Genomic DNA, 26,018 nt, shown 5'->3' with positions numbered 1-26,018 from the left:
ATGACACAAGATAAAAATATAACTACTGGACGGCTAAAGAATAAGAGCAGAATGATTGAATAATGTAAAGTGTGTCTGTAAAAAAAAAAGATGATTTGTGCATATGCAAATTTTTTCTTACTTTATCTTTGTCAAATTACACTTATCTATGTAAATAAAAAGAGGCATATAATATTTCTCTCTGTGTGTGTATCTATCTATCTATCTACAATCTCTGAAAATCCTTGAAATAAGATACATGTATCTGAGTAGTAACACCGCATAAGATGCATAAAAAACATGCAATCTCTGAAAACAAGTCTCTGAATTATATGCGAGTAAATTGATCTTATCCTCCAAAGTTGTGGTCAAATTATCCAGCAGTAATTTTCCATCTAGACAGGATGAGGTGAATATGACTAAAGTTAGTGAATCATGGTTTAATAGTTTGGCTCCCTCACTGTTATGCCCTTTTTCTGAGGGTTAATTGACTGTTAATAATTATGACCAGAGGGTAGGAAAGACAAACAAACAGGCCTGTTAAAAATGTTAATGAGGTAGTGGTTCTTTAAAGCTCTGTCTGTAACCATCGGCCATCGCGATGGCAACAGCAGCAGTGTGTTATTACAGAAAACAATCACAAGAGATGACCATCTGGGAGCCCAAGCCAGACTCGCGTCGTCCTTATGATCCCTGTCATGGAAACATCACGTCAGCTCATCTTCACTTTTCTCAAAGCATTTGCAAAAAAAACCTCATATTTTCCCACACATTTATTTTTAAATTCATGGTCGTAGTTTTAAAGTTTTAAAACATTTATAATGTTCGTTACAAAGGCTCAACGGATAAACTGCAGATTCAGAAACACAAGCAAACATTCTACAAACTGGTCATTTTTGACAGCTATGAAACCTTGATTTTGTCATATAATTCATAATTTGAGAAAGGATTCGGATTTGTCCTTGCATTTATCAGAAAGCGTTTAATTATTTATCAGTGGTATGAAAGGCATTTTATTTATTCATTCTTTTTTTCTTTTTTTTCAGACACAATCCCAGTACTCAAGAACAATGTCAAACGTTTATCAATATTCATATAAGATTTATAAAGCTAAACTGCGAATGTGCTATGGCCAATGATGTTTTTCTTCTTCATGCATTATTCTGTACCCAAAAGCATAGTATGAATTTAATATAGCCCACACCAGGCGGTGGCACTAGACATCTGCAGTACAAAAAAATACCATCAGGAAAAGTGGAGGCAAGAAGATTATTATTTTTTTTTTATATTCATACCCAAATTCTCCAAGGGCAGAACATATGTCAGTATGAGAATGGTGAAGAGAAATGGAATGGAACACGGGTCTGATATAATTTATGTGTAGGCTGTGTATGTATGCATGTATTATAGTTCACGATTTAGCATGAAATGGTCATTCTAGTGTATTTTTTATTTTATATTATTATTTTTATTTTTATTAAAATCATATCATTTTGAGGCATTTATGGTGTGCATGGTGGTCGATGAGAAATAAGATATGACCAACATGAGAAATCACTTGTTTGTTTATTTTTTGTTTTCCAAATATAAGATGCATAGAGTTTTAATTTACCAATAAATACATTTTTACCCACAATAATTGAATAAATGTGCAATTTAATGGTCGAAGATACATTTTCGCGCATTCAAAATGGTCCTGAATGGACATGATGATTGTGCTAGCATTTAATATTCCACACCCCCATTTCCATGTCCAAGTTCCTCTTATCAGAAGGTGTAAATCACCGTCTGGCTGTCATGAGAGGGGTGCTCCGGCACAGTGAGGGTCTTGTGGGCAGGATGTGGCAATGAGGCCTGGTGTCAGCAGTGTCAGGTTCAGCTTCCTGTGTCCTAATCATTTCAACATGTAGGCCCATGCCTGGGCTCTGGCTGCTAAACCGCCACCCTGGGCCTCACTCCGCCAGCACTGCAAAGAAAGCAGCAGTGTGGACCTCCACCCCTCAGCCCCCTTCCGCTCCCTCGGCTCTACAACCATAAATATTAAAGATCTGCTATACGAGAGCGTCCAAAGTTTGGGGAGTTGGGGAGCGGCGGTGACTAGATGATTTCACAGTCTAAGTATTATAACCTCAGGTAAGAAAAGCTAGACTGCTGGAGATCAGGAGAGAGATGGTGTGCTTACTGGAGTAAAGAGGGAGTGAGAAAACAAAGAGAAATAGATGTTTAAATGCATAGGTCACCCAAAACTGAAAAAAATCAATCATTGTTTCAAAAAATGTGCTTGTATTTTTTTTATGCTATTACAGGGAATGGGGACTGAAGCTATCGAGCTTTGAAATGGATGCAGAAGCATCATAATGATATCCTAAATATGTATCATATGCTACACTCTTAAAAAAAAGTTCCTTATTGCCTTTTGTTCCTCATTGAGTTAAACTTAAGAACCAGTTCAGTCTGATTCATTAACAAATAATTCAGACTGATTTAGTGAACTGAATCAACCAATTCATGGCAGATTTTGTTTATGAATCCGAATGAGCTGGTTCTTGAGTTCAGCTCAGTGATTCTATAAAATTTTTCCTCATTATCTTTTGATAATAATATTTTCTCATTATCTTACACAAAAGCCATCGTGTGACTTAGGACAGACCACTTTTAAGAGACTTTTATGGTGCTTGTATGCCCTTTTTGAAATGTGAAAGCTTTATTTCTTGGAAAAATCAACTAAAATATCCTTTAAGGTGCAGTCGCATTAGTGCCATTTTTGGAGAAAATCTCAAGTCTGCTTAAGGGCCCAAGTGTCCCTCTGTGCTTTGAGTGCCAAGGTGCAATACGGTCCCGACCAGTGCAGTGGTGTGGAAGAAGAGAGCGTAACCCCACGGCTGAGCCCAGTGAGTGGGGGAATGGTGTATTCTGTGCTCCTGCCGAGTCCATGACCTCCCTGGAGGCCGTCTAAGACAGGCTGTGTGTATGTGTGAGACGAGGAGAGGTCACAAGGTCACAGGGTTAGGCCTCCATTAACCGTTCCAATATGTGCATAGATGTCAAATGGAGTGGCTGAGGTTGTAACAGTCGGCTAGGGTTTCTCTTGCCTGAAAGAGGGAGCAATACAGAAAAAGATGGAGAGTCAAGGGCCTGTTGTCTACCACCATACGTCAACAAAACACTCTGAAGAATTTTAATGCAGTGCAAAAAGCAACCTACAAGCTAATTAAACATTTAGCATTATAAGAAGATATTTTTCTAATGACAGCATGGAACTTTGTGGAGCAATGTGGAAAAGAAGTGCACTTATTGTACTGAATGTGCACTTTTAATTGATATTACATTTAAAGTTAAAATATAAAACAAATCTGTACATTTTACATTATTGACAATATTGTAATAATAAATTCAATTATATTTTTTAAATTGCATGTACGTATAGATGAACTTAAGGGGGTCAAAAAGCACTCTTAACTAATCTTAACTAATTGCATTTCATATAAATTTAAAGTATACTATATTTTCATTCAACTGTAAATATCATGCAATTACGTCAAACATTTAGTTCAAACTTAAGTATATTCTTTTTAAGTCTATTATTTCTGTAATAAGTACTATTTTTAAAAGTGCAGTATGTTAAGTGTACTACTTTCCAATGTACCTGTTGGGGAAAGCTGAAAAGCAGAAAGCTGTAAAATAGGACTTTAAATGTGACTCAGATAATCTATGATAAAGAAGTCTCATAATGATAAAGTTGAGATTGTAAGGACTTATTTGGTAGGAAATGGGGCCATCAGCCAACAGAGATCAGGCACAGAGCTCTTCGCTGGAGGCCAGTTAGGGAAGACCTCATCAATCCAGACTGGCATTCATACAACATTCCCACGCCACTGCCGGTAAAATACAAACCCCTGAGCAATTACCCAAAATGACCACTTTACTGACAGACCCTAGTAAAGTGACTATCAGCGCATGGAATAAATACCAAAATGTTTACATTTATCATCCAAAATTAATGAGGAAATGACTGTCTTTGGGCTAAAAGTCATGTTTTGCTTGGTACACCCAGTTCTGTCGGGGTGTTTGTTTGGAAAATTGCATTAGTTCTGGACGACTTGTTTCTGACAGATGTGTGGGTGTTGATTTGCAAAGCTCAGGTTGGTGAGTTTTTATTTTCATGTCAAGCAATTTTTCAGGAGTCAAGTCAAGTCAATATGTTTTGTATAGCGCTTTTAACAATGCAAAGTGTGTCAAAGCAACTTTACATCAGCTTGATATAAAGCAACTTTACAGTATTTAGACGTGGGAATAGTTTGTCGAAATAGTGTCATTCTCCTCTGGCCAGACTAAATCAGCAGTTTAAATCTAGGCTAAAGCAGAATCAGATTGTGCAAAGGACTCATCTGGTTCCTGTAGTCTTGTCTTGAGACAGGGTCTTCACTGGGGATCAGTCTCTGGGGCTCATCTAGGTGTCCTGGCTGTAGAGGTCATCTCTAGGTGCTGATCCACCATCTGATCTGGATACGGACTGGATCTGGGTAGCTACGGTGACCTCGGAATAAGAAAGAAACAGACTAAAATTAGCGTAGATGCCCTTCTTCTAACAATGTAACAAGTACATCAGGTGTTTTGGGAAGTGTTACCGGTTTCAGTTGACCTAATTAATGCAGCCTAACAATCCTTTAATGGATTTGAATTATAGAAATGTGATAGTGTATTATGTGTAAACCAGGTTAAAGAGATCTAGATTTAAACTGACAGAGTGTGTCTGATTCCTGAACAGTGTTAGGTAGATTGTTTCAGAGTTTGGGCGCTAAATAGGAAAACGATCTCCCGCCCGCAGTTGATTTTGATATTCTAGGTATTATCAAATGGCCAGAGTTTTGAGATCGCAGCGGACGTGAAGGACTATAATAGGATAAGAGCTCACTCAAATACGGAGGTGCCAAACCATTCAGGGCCTTATATGTAATTAGCAAGATCTTAAAATATATACGATGTTTAATAGGGAGCCAGTGCATTGTTGACAAAACCGGGCTAATGTGTTCATAATTCCTGGTTCTAGTAAGAACTCTAGCTGCTGCATTTTGAACCAGCTGGAGTTTGTTTATTAAACGTGCACAGCAACCATCCAAAAAAGCATTACAATAATCTAGCTCCGAGGTCATGAATGCATGAATTAATGTTTCTGCATTTGATATTGAGAGCATAGGTTGTAATTTAGATCTATTTTTAAGATGGAAAAATGCAATTTTACAAATGCTAGAAACATGTTTTTCGAAGGAAAGATTGCTATCAAAAAGTACGCTTAGCTTCCTAACTGATGACGAAGAATTTACAGAGCAGCCATCAAATATTAGACAATGATCTAGGTTATTACATGCAAAAGTTTTTGGTCCAATAATTAACACCTGTTTTTTTCAGAGTTTAGCAATAAGAAATTGCTAGTCATCCAGTTTTTGATGTCAACTATACATTCAGTTAGTTTTGCAAATTGGTAAGTTTCATCAGGTTGCAAAGAAATATAGAGCTGGATATCATTACCATAACAGTGAAAGCTAACACCATGTTTCCTAATGATATCTCCCAAGGGTAACATGTAAAGCGTGAAAAGTAAGGGGCCAAGTACTGAGCCTTGAGGTACTCCATAATGCACTTGTTATTGGTATGATACCTCTTCATTTACTGCCACAAATTGATGGCAGTCAGATAAGTACAATTTGAACCATGCCAGTACACTTCCTCTAATGCCAACATAATTTTCTAGTCTATTTAAAATAAATTTGTGGTCGATAGTGTGAAACCACGAGATAAAACCACGATCAGATGATAAAAGCAGGTCGTTTGTAACTCTAATGAGAGCAGTCTCAGTACTATGATATGGTCTAAAACCTGACTGTAAATTCTCACATATATAATTTTTCCTCTAAGAAGGAACATAGTTGTGATGTTACTACATTTTCTAATATCTTTGACAGAAAAGGGAGATTCGAGATCGGCCTGTAATTAATTAATTCTTTGGGGTCAAGTTGTGCTTTTTTAATGAGAGGCTTATTAAGAGCCAGTTTCAATGTTTTTGGGACATATCCTAATGACAATGATGAGTTAATAATATTCAGAAGAGGATCTATTTCTTCTGGAAGTACTTGTTTTAGGAGCTTAGATGGAACAGGGTCTAAAATACAGGTTGTTGGTTTAGATGATTTAACAAGTTTATACAATTCTTCATTTCCAATAGAAGAGAATGAGTGGAATTGTTCCTCAGGGGATCTATAGTGCACTATCTGATGCAATACTGTGACTGACAGCTGCATGGTTACAATTTTATCTGTAATAGTTTCGATCTTGGAAGTAAAGTTGTTCATAAAGTCATTACTACTGTGCTGCTGGGTAATGTCTGCACCTGCTGATGTTATATTTTTTGTTAATTTAGCCACTGTATTAAATAAATACTTGGGGTTGTGTTTGTTTTCTTCTAAAAGAGACGTAAAGTAAGCAGATCTAGCAGTTTTTAATGCTTTTCTGTACGATAGGGTACTTTCCCGCCAAGCAATACGGAATACCTCTAATTTTGTTTTTCTCCAGCTGCGCTCCATTTTCCGGGCTGCTCTCTTTAGGGACGGAGTGTGCTCATTATACCACGGTGTTGGACTCTTTTCCTTAATCTTCCTTAATCGTAAAGGAGCAACCGTATCTAAAGTGCTAGAAAAGTGAGACTCAATAGTTTCTGTTACATCATCAAGTTGTTGTGAGCTATTGGATATGCTGAGGAATTGAGATAAGTCAGGATAAGTCAGGAGTCACGGTCATCATATTTTAGGAATATTTACAGTAGGCTTCAGCAATGTGTCAGTTTCACATCACTGAAATATTTGAACCTTTCGCCCTTGCTTTGTTCGCTAAATGCACAACTTCTACTTTCAAAACTGACGTGAGGTGTTCGTCTGAATCACTGTCTACACAATTTTCTGCTGATTATGACTCCAACTCTCGACCTTCAAATGTTTTGAAACATTCCAATTGAACAAAAAAGTCTGCAAACCAAGCTGTTGTTGGCAGAATACCGAGACGTGAAACGCTTCACGTTTATTCACGTATGCTTGTTTGAAAGAATTTTGATAGACTCCCATCTGTTTTTCAGTTCAGGAGTTCAGGTCTTCTTGTAGACAGATATAAGTGGTCCATATGAGCATCTATCTCATCTTTTCATACCTCAGCTTCAAACAGATGGAGGGAAAAAATACTTAAATAAATAAAAAAAACACCTTATGCTCGGCAATTAAACCATTAGTGTTTCGGAAAAAACATGTTGATTTTAAAAGCATCCCAACAAAGTGGTGGGATGATGCTCGGGACAGGAGCCATCCAAAGCCGCATTTTTAATCAGTGTAATTTCCTATTTTTCTTACTTCAGCCAGAAGAACCTTGTGAGATCTTCACAGATGCTGCTTTGAGACCAAAAGATTTCAAACATAAGCTGTGATGCTGAATATTTCTGCTCGAGGAGGAGAAGAAATATATTTGTCTCTCTTCCAAACAGAGACTGTTTGCTTTAGAATGTGACACAAGAATAAAAATAAATAAATAAACAAATAAAAGCATTTTAATTTCCTCAAGAGTTTTTGCCATATAGCCATATAATATAATACAGATAATTTCCTTTTAGGACCAGAGGAATAATTCCACAGTGCATATCTCTTATTTCTTTTTGTACAGTCTCATTTATGCATGCATAAATAATATTAATAATAATAAGCAGTACTGAATTATTCAGCCACTGCAGTTTATCCCACTTGAGTTTAGAAATGCATAGGATTCTGGATCATTTCAATTAGATAATGAAAAATAAATATGACTCAAACACATCACTTGCCAGGTATTAAAGGGCCAGATTTGTAGACTTGTTGTGCTTGAAGAGTCCAAATTATTAAAAGTGCTTCTTAAAATGCAGGCTCCAGAAATGATAAATATTTAATAAAAAAATGACAAAAAGAGGGGTGTTCAGATGGCACACTTTTCAGCAAATATGCCTACCACATATTTGCTATATATATATATATATATATATATATATCATGGAATGAAGTAAAGATTATCTGCCATGTCATTATGATTTTGTGAAACTATGGGCTGAGAGGCCTGGTATTCCTGGAATAAATTTAACAAAAAAAGATTTAAATAAATAAAGTAATACAATAATAACACCAGTGGTGTAATGTAATGAAGTAATAATACTTTGTTACAGCACTTCAGTATTTTTTGGGAGTATCTGTACTTTACTTGAGTTTTTATATTTCAGCCAACTTTTACTTTTACTCCACTACATTTCCTAATTAAAATGTATACTTTTACTCCGATACATTTCCCCGAAGCCTATTCGTTACTTACTACAAAATTGTCAGAAGTCAGAAGAACACGGACTGCAGGAAAGCAGGTTTGACGAATCAGTGTTCTGGCGCTTGCAAGCTTAGACTCCTAAAAACACCTTTGCTCATGTGCAAACAAGTGCACGAACAACTGCGGATGATTCATGTCCCACTCTAGTTGAGTCTGGGGTGTGCAATATACAGTATCTTCTGCGATAATATGGTAAGTGTTTATGATGTGCCATCTGACATTATCGAGTAGGCTATATCACCAAATCACACACAGAGAGTGCACGCACATTGATTTATTAGTCTATTAAAACTTAAAATTCCAGCAATAAGTGCCTTACATTTTAGACATAATATTGCTTGTTTTTGCTTAATATTGCCAACAAAAATAGTTCCATACAAAGAACACAGTACTGTTGCTGCCACCTACTGGCGGTTTTAATTTCACATTTCGACTATTTTTTTCGTTTTTCACTTTTTAAATTATTTTAAATATCAGTATTTAACGGTTTATGTAAAAAGCAAAACATTAGGCCTATATGCATCTGTAACTGCAGTTTAAATGCATCCATGTCCCCTCTGAGAAACATTAAACTGTGTAAATACATCTAAATGCTATTTCAGATGCAGATTCCAGAAACGTTTTCTTATGTTGGAATGAAAGAAACTAAATACCGGATGAGGTGCTTCTTATTCTTACCCAAGAATAGAAAATAAAAGAAAGAGTTAAAACTGAACACAATCTTTCTACTCAAGCTGTGCATGAACATTTTGTATTATTTTATTTTTTTTGCTACTTTTACATTTTGCATGTACTTGTATTTTTACTTTCAATACTTAAGTACGTTTAAGATAAAAAATAAAAAAAAAACGGTGACTTCAATTTCTACCAAAGTCGTTTTCTGTACTTTTACTTAAGTATGGCTTTCAGGTACTTTATACACCAACGAATAACACATTCAGCATACATATGATTATTAGTTTTGCGAGAGAACGCAAAGTTTTGCGATGGAAAATTCCTCCCACCCCAAATTTTTTTCACCAACCCCGAAATCTTTCCACCACCATGAGCTCTTAGGGGCTCCGTAAATATATACGTCAGCAGGTGGTGACACAAATCCGTAAGTGAGTCTTTGAATCAATTAATCAACTGATTCGTTCGAATCACTGATTTATTCAGGAATGAAATGACACTAGCTTGTGTTGCTCGTCAAAATCCAGCGACTGATTGTACCTCGACTCAGTTTGGATCTATTTTTGTTGGTGGATGGACCAAATAATAATAATTTTTACTTGTCTAGAAAATCCTTCTTTTTAATAATTTTTAGATATTTTGGCTGGAGACAAGACAACAAATCTAAGTAAGAAAAGCATGTTTTGCAGTGTAGTTTTTTAAATATTGCTTAATTATAGTATATTATATTATAAAATATTAATTTGTCATTTATATGACATTTTAAATCATCTCTGTCTTCAATAAACACTTGATAAATAGATAGAAAACCATTTCCAAGGCCATCCAGTTGGTTGTGTGGTTAGTAAATTAGGAGAACGATGTGTTTACTTGTTGTGGTTCTCTAACCAACCTCAAATTAGTGGCTCACATTCCTTTCTGACAGCACTGACCAGGACCATTATTGTGGTCTTTTTTCCCCCCTCAGAATTAGAGACCACTGTAGAAAAATGGTGTACTATCATTTGTATGCTTGAAATAGTTATTTATGTCTTTGCCTAGTAGCCTACCAATCCACTTACATGTGAACTCTCTGCGAGTTTGTTTTGGATATCTAATGTTGCATTTATATGCATAAAGGATCCAGTTTCTGTTTTGAATGCTGACTTTCTGTGTTGATTTTCAAGGAAGGTCTGGTGTAAGGTTTTTAGGCATGCTTTGAGAAGAAAGATTTCTCTCTCAAAGACACACAGAGACAGATTACCAATTCAGACATTACCTCATGAACACGAGTAGCCAAAGAGAGAGAGAGAGAGCAAGCGAAAGAGATGGAGGTGGAGGCAATAATATCCCACAGGAATCTGATAACTGGCAGGGTTGGAAGGTCAAGCACACATATCGCACAATATAGAGGCGTAGAAGCATAATGTTCTTTCTGACATTCAGATTTAAGGCTGTAGTTAGAAAAAGACTAAAATTAAGCTGAAGGGCAGTAAAGTGCAAAAAGAATGCATCACCACATCAGCAGGACAAAAAATCGAACCGACGGATAGCTGGATGTTATACTTTTACAAGCGAGCCGACCACACACTGTTATAAACCGTTATGATTTATAAGCATTTGACATCATGGGTTCTGCATTTTTAAGATGCCATATCAAGATAATAATTGAGGCTGGGTAAAATATGGATTTTTCAAATAATTGAAGAAATCAAACAGATCTTTTTCATATATATGCAAAAAAAAAAGATTTTGTAACTGAAATATGCCAAAATGAATCAGAGTTAAATAAAATCTATTTGCAAGCTTGTGAATCAGATATTGATTCCCTATTAAATATTTTTATTCTATATGCAGCACAGTAAATAACTTTCAACTTGGAAACAATGGACCAATCAAGTCTGGGGGAGAGGTAAGTATACCTATTTACATATTTACACATAAAGATTTTTGCAATGGTGTTTTGGAATTAATATAAGCACGTCTGTTTAATTATTTTGCACTCTAATTTGTTCTGTCTTAACATGCCAAGTTTTTGCTTATTGCGCTGCTGAAATTCACATGCCGTGTTCATGATGTCATGAAAACACGCACAGCGATTCATTTCTCTTTCTAAACGGCTGCCTACCCAGCATGCAGCAGTGCAGCAGGGCTCACGGCCGGTGCGTGTGGTGCAGTGTGTGTGGGAGTGAGTGGAGGTTTGGCAGGGCGTTCAGGGGAGGCCTAACTGCCTGTCCGCGCGGTGAAGGCGAGGTGTACCGCAGGCCCCGGCATGCGGCCGTCTGATAAAAATCCAGACAGTAAATCAGAGACCGAACGGAACAAAAGAACCAAGTGGTGGCAGCACAGTCACTACAGCTGTACAGCTCACACAGAACCAGATGGTACTGAGGCTAACGACCACACACGCGCACACACACACACACACACACACACACAGACGTTCATGTTCCCTCTTTGTCTCCCACTGCAGAAGTGTTAACCGTCCAAGGCTTTAGTAGTTTCCTGGTTTCTGATTGCATCCACAGGCAGCTCCCTGTGTGACCGAGAAAATGTGTAGCTCGTATACAACTTCATTACAATATTGGTAAGTGAGGATTTCTTCTATGGCCACACATTAGTTTCTTACAAAAACCCCATTCCCCACAGATACACTGTACAAGCATTCAGCACTGACAACTTTTTAGCTATAATATTTTAACAGCTTTATTTTTTTTTTTTTTAAGTGGCAGCCTGAAAAAGTCTGTTCTCATTGCTTGCTAATAACAACACAGGCTTACTGAGAGAGAAAAAAACAAAACAAAAAAAACATACCTATACAATTCACCATGGTTTATATCTGAGCACTACTTGCAGTAAAACATCAACAACTTTTATTCCTTGTTAGGCAGTTTTTCAATTAATATAGACGTTTTTTTTTGCAGTTCCTTGCACAATATTACCTCAAAACGCATTTACCGTAGCGTGTGATTTAATACATATTGCGGCTTGTGTCATATAACTAGCTCTACAGTTGTGGTCAGAATTATTGGAACCCTTGGTAAATATGATCAAAGAAGACTGTGAAAATTAACCTGCTTTGTTAATCCTTTTGATCTTTTATTTAAAAAATTCACAAAAAGCTAACCTTTCATTGGAGAATAAGAATTTAAAATGGGGGGAAATATCATTATGAAATAAATGTTTTTCTCTGATACACATTGGTCACAATTAACGACACCTTTTTATTCAATACTTTTTGAAACCTCCATTTGTCAGTTTAACAGCTCTAAATCTTCTCCTATAATGCCTGATGAGGTTAGAGAACACCTGACAAGAGATCAGAGACCATTCCTTCATCCAGAATCACTCCAGATCCTTCAGATTCACAGCTCCATGACGGTGCTTCTTCTCTTCAGATCACCTCACTTATTTTCTACAGGGTTCAGGTCAGAGGACTGGAATGGCCAGCAGAAGCTTGGTTTTGTGCTCAGTGACCCATTTTTGTGTTGTTTTTGAGGTTTGTGTTTGGATTATTGTACGGTTGGAAGATCCAAACATGGCCCATTATAAGATTTCTAACAGAGTCAGTCACTTATTGATTTTTTATCTGTTGATATTTGATAGAATCCATGATGCCATGTGTCTGAACAAGATGTCCAAGACCTCCAGCAGAAATATAGGCCCACAACATCACAAATACAGCAGTATATTTCATTGTACACATGGGGTACTTTTTATCCCTGTGTTCACCAAACCCATCTTGAGTGTTTGCTGCTAAAAAGCTCATTTTTTAGTTTCATCTGACCATAGAAGCCAGTCCCATTTGAAGTGCCAGTCCTGTCTGATAACTGAATATGCTGGAGATTGTTTTTGGATGAGTGAGGAGAATTTTTCTTGAAATCCTCCCAAACAACATGTGGTGATGTAGGGGCTGTTTGACAATTTTTTTTAAGGTTTTCTGACCCCGAGACTCAACTATTTTCTGCAATTCTCCAGCTGTGGTCCTTGGAGAGTCTTTAGCCACTCAAACGCTCCTTCTCACCGTGCATTAGGACGATATAGACACACGTCCTCTTCCAGGCAGTTTCATTACATTTTCTGTTGATTGGAAATTCTTAATTATTGCCCTGATGGTGGAAATGGGGATTTTCACTGCTCTAGCTCTTTTCTTAAAGCCACTTCACCAATTTGTGAAGCTCAATTATCTTTTGCTGCACATCAGAAATATATTCTTTGTTTTTTCTCATTGTGATGGATGATTAAGGGAATTTGGGCTTTGTTTTCCCTCCTATTTATATTTCTGTGAAACAGGAAGCCATGGCTGGATAATTTCATGTTCATAATCACCCTGGAGTGCTCAAAATTGTGAATATGAATGGGAGTATACTTCAGAGATATTTTACTCTTAAGAATTTCTATGGGTGCCAATAATTGTGTCCAACGTGTGTTTGAGAAAAACATTTATTTCATAATGATACCCCCCCCCCCCATTTTAAATTCTTATTATCCAATAAAAGGTTAGCTTTTTGTGATTTTTTTTAATAAAAGATCAAAAGGATTAACAAAGCAGGTTAATTTTCACAGTCTTCTTTGATCATATTTACCAATGGTTCCAATAATTCTGACCACAACTGTATATGTTTGCCTTTGCTGATATAGTAAATTTGCTCATTAGCGCACCTGGTACAGCATTGCACTTGCGATGTAAAGTGCTCGATACGTGTACATAAAACACTAACGATGATAAAAGAGCTTAAAACTAACAGAAATAAGCTAAAACATTTTTTTTTTTCTTAAATTGGCTTTTGTTAACATTATCGGTTAGGTTTAGGGTTGGGTATAACACATTTAACGCATAACAATTTAGGCTAGTGCATAACTATTCACTGGACATTTAATTTTTTTGTGAAATATTCAAGAAGCAACATAATATTTTTCAGAAATGTCATCACAGGCATGTGACAATTTTGGTGCAAACTAGAACAAATTTGATCTAAGATTAATTGGGCAATACAAGACCACCAAAGAGATATTTTGGAATACATTATATTAAACATCTATATTTTCACTCTTCAAAACAATTTTTCATTATTTGAATATATTCTAATTCAAGATCATATTTTAATTAAGTACAATATTAATAAAAATAAAATATTTAATAAAATTGTTATATTTCATATTTGTCCATTTTTCCATTTTAACCCAAACGTTTCACCCTACATGACCCTACACAGTTATATAATGTAATTAATTTTTGATTATTATTATTTTACTTTATTTTATTTACTTATGCCCCAAAAAAAAACGTTTTAGGTCGCTACTTGATGTCCAATGTAAAACCTGGTCCTGAAGAACCTCTGGACTTAAAGAGTTAATTTCCCCACTCAAGACTTGGAGAAACTTGACAAACGGCTCCTCTTACTATCTGTTCTTGTCTTATTCTTTCTCGTCCTCTCCATATCAGTGTTTCCTCTCTCCATTGTGTCTTTCGTTGTCGCGTAAGGAATTCTGTTTCCTCCATTTCCGGTGACTCAGGCAAAGGCCATCGCTGTTCCTCCTGACTAAGAAGACTTATCAGGGCCAAGCAGTAGGGAAACAGGATGGGAGGAGATCCAGAGACGTGGAGCTTTCTGCATGGTGGTCTTCTCGCTCTCAGCAGGAGGGTTGGGGGTCTCTGAATGTGCATTCACAGGTCTGGCCCCTCGCGGTGATGAATGAGAGAAACCTGGGGACTGATGTTGGGTTTGGTTTGTTTGGTTGTTGGGTTCTCTCTGTGTCGCTCCATTATGAGGCAGCCAAAACAACTCCTGTGAGTGAGTGGTCAGGCTGCGATAACAAGGTTTTCCAGGGACTGTTTGTTTGTTTTCTCAGCTTAAACTCAACATTGACAGTGCACCTGTCTTCAAACTTCCGTTTCAGCTTTAAAAAAAGAAGTCAGACAACTTTTAAAGTGAATCTGGTCTTCATCTCTAATGATTTGTTCAGTTTACACAATCACTTGAATACACCTCTCTTATGATGATTGTTTTTAGTTTCTGAATTCAATTTTAATAGATGTAAATGTTATTATTTCATATTAATTTTTATATATTAAGGGTTATACATAATGAATTATTAAGTCCTCCAAATTAAAGTCGTGGTCCAAACAAAATAGAAGTGATAACATAGAAAGTCTCTCAAAATTGAATTGAATTTGACCTTCTTATGACATGACAAGGTCAGTTCAGGTTGTGAAATGTTATGTGATGTGACTCCCCAAAAATGTAATGCATTTATGAATTAATAATTCGCATTTTTTTAAAGTCTTAACTTTTTAAACCATCATGAATGTTATTATTTTATTATCATTCTTTTAAAGAAAAATGTTATTACTATTTACTTAACGGTCACACCATATGACATTTATCATATGTCATCATTAAATTAAAACATTTCTTGAAATTAGTATGCATGTTGTTCTAAGTCATAAAAGATAATACAAAGAGTATAATTCTAAAAACTTGGCACTTACATTTTAAACAGTTTAAATTTTAAAAAGTTTAATCAATTGCCAAGTATTCAGTCTTTGCAACTTGAACTTTGAATTTACTTTATTGCTGAAACTAGTACGGCTGACAGGTATATATTGGGCTTTCTGTGTCTGATTGAGTTCTTCTAACTCCTGTAGCCATGATGGATGGATCTTAATGACTGAGGGATCTTACTTCTAGGCTTCAGGGAAGATTCAGTCTTGAAGACGCTTGGCAGGAGCAGAATAAAGGTGGCGGAGATTTGCAGCTCTCTGAGTTCTTGAGCTTTAAAGCTGAATGACAAATGCAGGCTGTCCACGAGGAGATTTAATGTTAGTGAACACTATGACTCCTGACGATTATATCCAGAAAAAAATCTCTTTTTGTGTTCGTATTGCAATCAAACAGACGAATAAATAAAGAAAATTATTCCCTACAAATAGATCATTCAGAAGTCTCACTGTACCTGAAATGAGAATGGCAAAATATAAAAACATTGTTAAATGTTGACCTGAATTAATAATTTAAGACCCAATGTTTTCTGTGGGTGTACATTATGCATATCGTCTCATATTTAATCTGGCAGTGTTTGTGATAACCCATTTATAGAGAAGCCCAACATTTTATTCAAAGAATTGTTATCGGTACATTTTGTACTTCATTTTTATGACTTTCTTAAATTATTGCGAGTAACACAGTCAGTGACGTAAGAGCAGCAGCTGTTGTGTGGGTGTTTTAGAGTTTGCGGGTCTGGCCCACCTCATCAACGGGGTCACCGCTAAATCTTATCCATTACCTGCACTGCCGTCCAGAAGTTCCCCAGGAAATTGCCTAATAACAATAAAGAATCCAGGGGCAAATGGAGTCCATGCTGCTTACGGAGGACGTTCCAGAGGAGCTCCAGAGAGGAGGACCAGAGGAGCTCTCCAATGCGAGAAAATCTGGGACACTTGGAACCAATTAAAAGCACCAAGGCTTGCCAGCAGCTCCTATGCTTTCTTATTTTCTCCCCCTTCCCCTCCTCCTCCTCACTTTCTCTCCCTTTTTATCTCTCTTCCTTCGCTTGGCTATGTGTACAGGGAAGCTTCCTTCCACATGCTATTTGTGGATCCAAAATATCTGGGTGAAGGCAAGCTGAAGAGGTGTATGTAAATGCAAAACTATTCTCAAGTCGGGCCTCCTTTTGAATATTATATCAATGCTTTTTATGTCAAAAAAAAAAAAATTGCACATGCCACCTGAGAGATCCTTTTGCTAAAAAAAAAATAATAGAATAAAAAGAAAAAGAAGGGAAATTATATGTTGTGTGTGTGTGTGTATATATAACAAGAAATGTAGTAAGTACAAATATTATATAATTAAAATATATATAAAAAACGAATATTCTTAATAATTTATATGATATTATTTTTTTACATTATATGTAATATTGTAATGATGATTTTGTACCCACATGTGGTACCATATTGTATTTTCATAAAATGGCCAGCAGATGGAAGCCTAAGCCCTCTCAAACATCCAGTGTTCTTCTTTCTCTTCTTTCTAGACACTGCGTGGCACATAAACACCAGTCTAAATAATCGTTATCAGGAATTAAGCTTTACTGTTCCGTCAGTGTCGTTACTTTAGAAGTTCACGAAAGTTCTAAAGATGGCCTCGATTTACCCAGAGTGGATTTATGAGATAGACCCACAGCAGCAGGAATATCTTAAATGCACCAGCCACCAATGATTCTACCAGATGCGTTTCCGTGTGAATCATCCAGAGCTATCTGCAAAACCGTCTCACGAACAAATAAAAGACCGATTCACATTTGTTTCTGGCCACAAATTCCCCTCTCGTGTGAACAGATAAGGCCTGTTGGGTTGATGACCCCTCATGGGGCTTTTAATCGCATAAGCAGGTCACACAAGACACCTGCTTTTCTCCTGATGCTCCTGCTGTGAGTAGGTGGAACATCAGAGTTTATTCTGAGAGGAACAATCCCATAGTTAAGTATGTGCAATTGATTCTCTTAACCCTCGTGTTCTATTGAGATTCCCAGTTACTCAAATGACATATTCAAAAATGACATCTTATTTTCACTTCAAAACATATATGTGTTGTGGGAAAACTCAGTATGTAGATATATATGAAATACTATTTATCATAATATTGTTTGGGGTCAATTTGGCGCCAGCAAAAGTGCATTTTAGGAAAGACAAAAATACACCATTAAAAAAATAAATAAAATAAAAAATAAACTGAAACTGAAAATGAAATTAATATTATTTGAGTACATTGTACAAATGTAAAAATTAAATATATATATATATACTTTATATGATATTATAGTCTTATTACTCAAGAATTCCATGTTAAATTAAATGTGTTAAATGCCATTTCTTTGTATTTATTTGTGAAATTTGCTAACAATTTCTCAGTGAAATATTTTCTACAACAATTTTATATTATTTTATTTATTTACTGTGTGTGTGTGTGTGTTTAGATCATTGGCTAATGTAAATTTCTATAGTGTGTACACTAATTAAGAAACATTAAAATGTGAAATGATTTTTTTCAAAGGCTATGAGAGACCTCAAATATTAGAAATATAAAATTTTTCATGAAGGATGTTTATTGAGTTGAAATGTTGTTCAAAATAATTTTTCATAAGATGAAATGTCAAGCTAATATCTGCAATAAATGTGAACATTGTTATATGAATAGACTCTAAAACATGACAGTTATTATCAGACGTGGCCTTTTTTTTTTTTCAAAGTGGGATTTTCAAAGTGTATGTTGAAAAAGTGGCACTATCTCTCTCTGTGAAGGTCCTTCAGCGTGCAAAGATGGCAAAACACAGCTCTCTTGTTTAGGGCTGGGTATGTAGAGCCACTCCCAGGCCTAATTGTTCCAAAGTTCTTTCCAAATTGCAATTAAAGATAAACAGAGAGCTCGATGGGGAGCTGCGATAATGCAGCTATCTGGCATCAGCCTAATTGTTGCAAACATGCTCCGTTTGACAGACGAATTTACTCTGGCCCACCCCCCTCCATCTTGCCCTGGGTAGTGCGTACTTCAGGGGCGATCTGTTTACTAACCATCTCATTTAAGGCACTTTGATGTCTTTGCCAACCTTGGTATAAACAGTTGTTCTAACGGTCTGGAGATATTGTAGAATGAGTTGTATTTTGAGGTCCGATGACGCAGGCTTCCTTGAAAATTGTTTGCTGGTTTTTCATCACTGGATGGAGTGATCAGCTCATAAACCAGACAGAATGCTAATCACTGATAATGTCATTTTATTAAGGAAGAGCATCACTTCTGAAAGCATTTGGGCCGTGCAACATTGTCTGTCACTGCTGAACATTAAAAGCCCCATCAGTCTCTTCATCACCTCTGAGAACAACAAAGAGTCCGTGAAGCAGGCCAAGTGACCAAGCGTGCTCAGAGAAATATTTAGGCCTAAATTTAAGATTTATGTATTGGAATTATGCATTTCCATCCAGTGGGATTACAAAGTCTCAAGAGAAGCAAAATAATAAACTTGTTTGTCAGTCATACTTGCACAAATAATACTATTCAAAAATTTTAGATCTATAAGATTTTTTTAATAGTTTTTCGAAAGAAGTCTCAACTGCTCACCAAAGCTGCATTTATTTGATGGTTTATTTGATCAGTGTCACATGATCCTTCAGAAACCATCCTAATATGCTGATTTGGTGCTCAAGAAACATTTCTGATTATCAAAGTTGTATACTTTTTTTTTTTTTTTTTGTATGTACTTCGATGAATAGAAAGTTCAGCATTTACTAAAATAGAACGTTTTTGTAACATACACAACATTTTTGTTTTGGGAAATTAATTAAGGACATTCATAGTTTTATTCAGGATTCATTAAATTGATCAAAAGTTCCAGTCAAGTCATTTATAATGTTACAAAAGATTTCTATTGATCTAAATCTTACTGATCTAAAAATAAATCTAAATATATTGAATGGTAGTGTAAATGAAACAAGTAAGAAATAGGTCAGATTTCTGCACTTAAAGAAAATCATGGCATAGTTATGTTATTATATTATAATATAATAACATATAATATAATGGGGCAGTCGTGGCCTAATGGTTAGACTTATAAACCAAAGGTTGCAGGTTTGAGTCTCATGTCCAGCAGGTATTGTCAGTGGGGGGAGTGGACATCCAGCGCTCTCCTCACCTTCAAAACCATGACTGAGGTGAGACCCTTGTGCAAGGCACCAAACCCCCAACTGCTCCCCGGGCGCCACAGCATAAATGGTTAAATGCAGAGCACAAATTCAAAGTATGGGTCACCATCCTTTCCTTTATTAACTATTTGCATCTATTTGGTTTTATTTAATTAAAAATATAGCATTATAAATATTACTTGTTTCATTTATGACGAATATGTATCACATTAAGTGTATTAGTTCATGTTAAAACTGTGTAATCCTAACGGATTGAAAATGTACATGCAATTCAGATATTTAAATCTTAAATTTAAGCCTAAAAATGTTTTTTTGTGAATTGATGTTCTCTTTGAACCTAACAGAAACGTTATTATCTTATGAGAACTGATTCTAAACTTTCAAGTTTAAAATTTCAATTGCATTACTAATATTTGGCCTCAGAGATCATGGATAAAACATAAACAAATGTAATGCATTTTCACATGAAGAGATTATCTGATTGATACAGCAGTGCTATAATTAAAAGCAATGTGTGTGTGTTAATTACATTACATTGTCAGTTGAGACTCTATAATTTGAGACTCTGTGTACTTATTACATATGTTTCCTAAAATAGTTTGAATGCACTAGCTAATCCATACTGTATGATACAAAAACAAATCATAAAAAAATATGCAAATTAATAATGTGAAGACTTTGTAGCTCCATATTTTACTAGAGCTCATGCAAAATACATACTAGGAATGTATAGGGAAGGGACTGGTTCTAAATTGTATTTGTTAGTAAATAAATTGCATTTAAAAAGTAAAGAGTAATGTGCTTGTTGTCAGCAGATACACACAGGACACAGAGCTAAGTGCAATACAATCAACAGGTTTATTGAGTAGCAGCAGAGGGAAATGAGATGAGCAGAATGTCCAGGTAAGCAGGCAAGGAATAGGAATATCTCTAGGGGCTTATATGAGCCTTTTTCCTTTTCCAGGGGATCCGGAGGTAACAGTGGAGTGTGGAGACGGTGGAGAACTGGAGCAGTGGAAAACAGGGATAGGAACACTGGAGCAACTGGTAAGTAGACAAAAGGTAAGTGGGTCAGGTCAGTTAACGTGGAAAGTTTGAGACCAGACAGTGAGTGAACGGGAGGAGTGCAGGGATATAGTGCTGCTGATTAGTGCTGACAGGTGGTGGTGATCAGAAATCAGGAGATTGGGGTCTGGTGAGTGTCATTGGTGGAGACTGCGGTGACTGTGGTGACTCTCTGACAGTACCCCCTCCTCCAGGGGCGGCTCCAGATGCCCTATTATGGCATCGGGGTCGGCCACGACCTCTGGGTGCGGGACGGTCCGGGTGGGCTTCTGGTGAAACTCGGCCAGGAGAGAGGGATCCAGCACATTGTCCCGGGCCACCCAGGATCTTTCCTCCGGCCCGTATCCCTCCCAGTCAATAAGATGTTCCACGTGACCACCCCGTTGCCAAGAGTCCAAGATGTCCTGCGGATTTGGACATGAGCTGAGTCCCAAACTCTCTCGCTCGGAACAAGTGATCGAAAGCTGGAACGTCGCAGGACTCTTCTGTCCAGGGAAACAGGAGGTTGGTAGCCCAGTATGCACAGAGAATGAGCGGTTATGTCCGGCTGACAAGCCGTGAGACGTTGGGAGATCTTCACGGCCTTCTGCATAAAGCTCTCCAGATCAACATTGTCATCATAGATCGCCATCTGGGCTCTGATCTCTGGATCCAAGCCCTGACGGTAAGCAGTGAGTAACGCTGCCTCGTTCCATCCACAGGAGGCTGCCAGAGAACTGAAGGGTATAGTCACTGGCCGGTCAAACGGCGTCATGGCCTTGGCCAATGAAAGCTGCCATGGATTCCAGACCTACGCGAGACTACTAGTAAAGTAACACATTACTCTAGAGTAACTTTTCAAATCAATAACACTTTGTTACTTTGTTTTCCCACATATTGACCTATTGTCCTCACGTAAACAGAAATCAGGAGTAAGTGCAGAGGCGTTGTGTGCGCTGTGTCAACATGATGCTTAATATAGTTCTAGACTGAATGGCAACATGTATTTACTCATCTTACTTGTACAAAAACAGATTTATTATTCCTCAAAATTAATAAAAACAGTGAAATGCACTGTCCTATTCTTTATGCAGTTCAGAATGGCAGCACAGCCAAAAGGTTTGTTTGAGTTGTGCCTTCTACTGTTTTACATTTATTCATTTCGCTTATACACTTTTAGTTTAGAAATTTTAGAAATATAACTTATGTTAAAACCTATTAAGCAAGCCCGGCCCAGGTGAGAAAAAGTAGCGTGCTACTCCCTAAAAAAGTAACTAATTGCAATATTATGAAACATTACTTTTAAAAGCAACTTTCCCCAACACTGTTTACAAAACCGTATACTATTTATTTGTATTTATTACTGTATTTATTATTATTATTTTTATTTATTTTTTCCAGTTGAACACAAAAAGAAAAAGTGTGATGTTTCCAGATCTTATGAACTGTTATATGGAAAAGAGCTACGGGACTCTTCAGAAAATCTCTGGCTATCGTAAGGGAAAAAACAACAACAATAACATATATAAATAAATAATATAAAGTCAATAATGGCAGAGTTCCCATTTTTGGATTAACATTTCCATTTATTTGGCATATTTCACAATGATTTGCTGCCAAAGTGAGTCATTGTATATCCTGCATTCTTTGTATTCTTGTGCTGCTGGCTTTATGAAATAGGCAATCAAAACAATTAAAGTAAAACACTCATGTTCTATAATGAGCTCTGATTTATCATGTTAGTTAAATCAGTGCCTCAGTTTTATGAGAGCTTCATGCGGTGGTTGGTGAGCTCTGGAATTCTTTTCATGAATGAAACAACATGTGATTTTTCCAGAGCGTGTACAGTAACAGTGCTCTGCGTTTTCAGATCCCAGACTTTATTGTGTAAGAGAGAGAGACAGAAAGAGAGGAAACATGTGGGATTTTTTCCCTCTGTTCTCCAGCCTCACCGAGGGTTTTGCTAAAATCAACAGTCTCCCCTGCAAGGAGAGAACAGGAAATGACTAAACGCAAACAGGAAGTGCTGTGAGATGACCAGTAGCATGTTGAATGGGGAATGTTAGACAGGTCTGGGACGCAGCCGCTACTGCTTCAGGAAACAGCTGGACTGAGAGAGAGAGAGAGAGAGAGAGAGAGAGACAAAAAGACAGGCAACGGTTATGATCTGACAGTTTGGGTAAATTCACTATGGAAAGAAGGCCAAGGCTGTTTTGTTGTTAAGCACAATGTAAGATGAACTCAAAACAACCCAGATAAATGATATGCTATTTTAAGGTTTAGAGAAATAATAACACTGAAACTGTGGACTTGGGTCAATGACATGTAGTATGTATGTATTTATAGGCCTATTCATTTATAAAAAAAAATAGAATTTCTGCATTAAAAGTAGTTTTTTATATATATAAATGTGAAACTGAAAAACAAATGGAAATGTTTGCAGATGTAAGGGAAAAAATACTTGATGGTTACATCACAATGTTTTTAGAGTCATTCAATTAAAATTTTCATTGGAAATTTCTATGAAGGTGTATGACTACAATATTAATACAAAGTTACATTTATTTATTTATGTATTTATTAAGCATAATCATCTGCATTCATGGGTTTTTCACTTTTAAACGAGCTCTCCTTTAAAATCAATCCACTTTCTGCCCAGCGGTTTACTTAATCTTCCCAACCTGGCAACCATGTGCACACCCTCTGTCATAATAAAAGTGTTTTCTTTCACATGGTCATTTGCGTTGTTTGCCGTGAATAAATCTGCGGGCAAACCATGCAAGTTGATTTGATTTGTGCTTATGTGAAAGAGCAATCATTCTGATGAAGTGTTAAAAAATTAATAATTGTGATTAAATTTTTGGAGCAAAATAATCATGATTAACTGTTTAATGATTATCGTGCAGCCCTAACAGACATATTGATGGTTAGAGCTCTAGATTTAAGAGGACAAAAACTATGGAGAGTATGTGGTTTTATATTGCGTTGTGCTGTAACCCAACGCTCATGACCTCAGTCTGCGCTGCCTTTACGGCTTACAGAGCTTGTAGAACCTTTACGGCTAATGTCGTTCATACGTGCGTGAGTCTGCAGTTTGTGTGTGTGCAAATACCTCCAATAGACAAGTTCACCAAAGAAAAAAACACCAATTTTCCCCCGAGGAGCTTTGTAGTCAGAGCAATGAAATACCTCTGTGCGTCACAAACACTAAAGCTAAACATACGTTAGCTCTTCCAGACTGGACGTTCTGTTTCTAATGGCTGGCCTGTCCTCTGAAAGGTTATTAATGGCCGACCGGTTGATAAGCAAGGCATAATCTGTGGCACAGCGTAACGGTCTGATATTTATGAAAACCATCTGGTTGTAGTATTTATAGAATGATATGAAATTTCATTGTTTCTGTCAAGCAGCTGGCCGCTGTGAGCTCCACTGGCTGCCGTCCCACCCGCTCTTGGAAACAGTCTGTCTGTCTCTTTCTTTCCCTCTTTACCTATTCCTCTCGCTCTCTCTCAATCTATGCTTTCTCCCACAGTCTTTCAGCCCACTCTCGTGAACCTGAAAAAGGCAACTTTTCAATGAACATGGAATGGAAGTTTTATGGCTTGGCTTACCATCAGAAGGTCTGGGAGTAATCTGGCCAGCACAATTGTTGTTTAAAGACTTTTCTTCTTTTAATTTTTGTTTTCAGAGTCATTACAGACAGTGGCTACGGCCAAATCAGAAATAACTACTGCCAGAAGTGCATTCGGTGATGTTTAATTTCATTAATAGTACACTGTCATCTCCAAAACAACAAAAACTGGGGACTTTTGTTTCTGTTGAGCATTCTGTTGACGTGGCACAACATATGCAGCAATTGCAATGAATGCGTATGCTATAACAATGTTATTACATGATAATTATACAGTTATAACACCATTTGCTTAGTTTAGTTATACAGTCACTTAAAACTCTACTTATCTGCTGTTTTTTTTAAAGACATCTTTGATTTGCTCCTCTTTTTCATGCAGTCAGAGTGTGACAAATGGGTTTTGTGTTGATAAGTATTTCAGAGATACTTCAGTCTTGTTCCATCCCAGTTGGAAAGGATTATTTTAAAGAGACAGCTAGTTCATGGGTTTAAGGCTGTTTTATGTCACCAATTCATCACAATCATTTGGCCTTTGCACAGTGGCTAAATGTGGACGTTTGAACATGGCAACACACTTACGAAAGAGATCCAAGTTCTTCACAATGACTGGCCTGAGATGTTTCAGAGGTTAGTGCAATTCGTTCCTGCAAATGTGAGCAAAATAGCGGTACTCGCATGACATGCTATTGTGTAGTTTGAGCTTCCTATTTAATTAAAAACACTTTTTAAAAGGTGGTGGGTGTGTTGTTTTGAAATTAAAATGCTTTCTTATACTAACTTGGCTCAAGCAATAACGTGAGTTTTTAGCAGGATATTGTGTTTGGGCAACTTATGGAGGTTGGGTTGTTCAAAAAACATGCTTTTAAAGATTACTGATCATTATTTTTGCAGTTCTGCGTGATGCCAGTGGCACAGAAAATAGGCTACACATGCTGCCTTTAAAAAATAGACTTGTTTTCTTAAATAAAATTTCCATTTAGGAGTAAAAATGGTTTTACAGCCTGATGCAACAAACAAACATTTGGCCTCCTAAGGCATTTAAATGTTCAACATGATCAAAACTTGAAGTTTCCGAAAAACCTGTTGTACACAATCTACTACTACTCTCATTAGTTCATATCTTTTTAGCAAGTAAAGCGTTTCAGTATAATTGAAAGAAGTATACCTTCAGATTTTTTTAATCTTAATCGATGTTTATAAACTAAACATAAGAATACCTTTGGTACTGCTAGTAATATTTAGTTAGTAATATTTGATATCGTTAGTAACACTTACTGGACTGACACAACTTTACTTGATTATACATACTTAATTTTGTAGAAAAGTCATATTAAGTGTGTAGGGGCCATCTGTAAACTAAATAGGAAAATATGTTTATCACTGTTGATGTTTTAATCATTTGGTTTCTATAAAACGATTCACATGACTGTTGTTTATTTTCCTGCATGTTCTGTAAATAACAAGTCTATGACTAACAGAAGAATGATGACTCAACTGTATCATGATCATTTTCAGTAAACCGTTTCCCTAAACATGTCTAATTATATCATCTTCAGTAATGTGACTTTTGACTGTAATGTACATTTTAACTAAAGGTGCTTCATTTCTGTGCATGAGAGAGAGAGAGAGAGA

The 26,018-nt window shown here is 36.6% G+C and overlaps 1 long non-coding RNA gene across 1 annotated transcript; it reads right to left on the bottom strand.

The window, feature by feature from the left end:
* Positions 1-1,527: 1,527 nt before the first annotated feature.
* LOC306888412 lies at positions 1,528-16,525 on the bottom strand. Its single transcript, XR_013785745.1, has 4 exons — positions 16,300-16,525; positions 15,699-15,969; positions 14,417-14,913; positions 1,528-4,516 (listed from the first exon to the last, which is right to left on the bottom strand). It is a non-coding gene; the product is annotated as an uncharacterized lncRNA (long non-coding RNA).
* Between the last annotated feature and the right edge of the window lie 9,493 nt (positions 16,526-26,018).

Source organism: Barbus barbus (genome assembly GCF_936440315.1).
Source record: "Barbus barbus genome assembly, chromosome: 22".
NCBI classification, from domain to species: Eukaryota; Metazoa; Chordata; class Actinopteri; order Cypriniformes; family Cyprinidae; genus Barbus; species Barbus barbus.
This window is presented reverse-complemented; position numbering and strand designations above follow the sequence as displayed.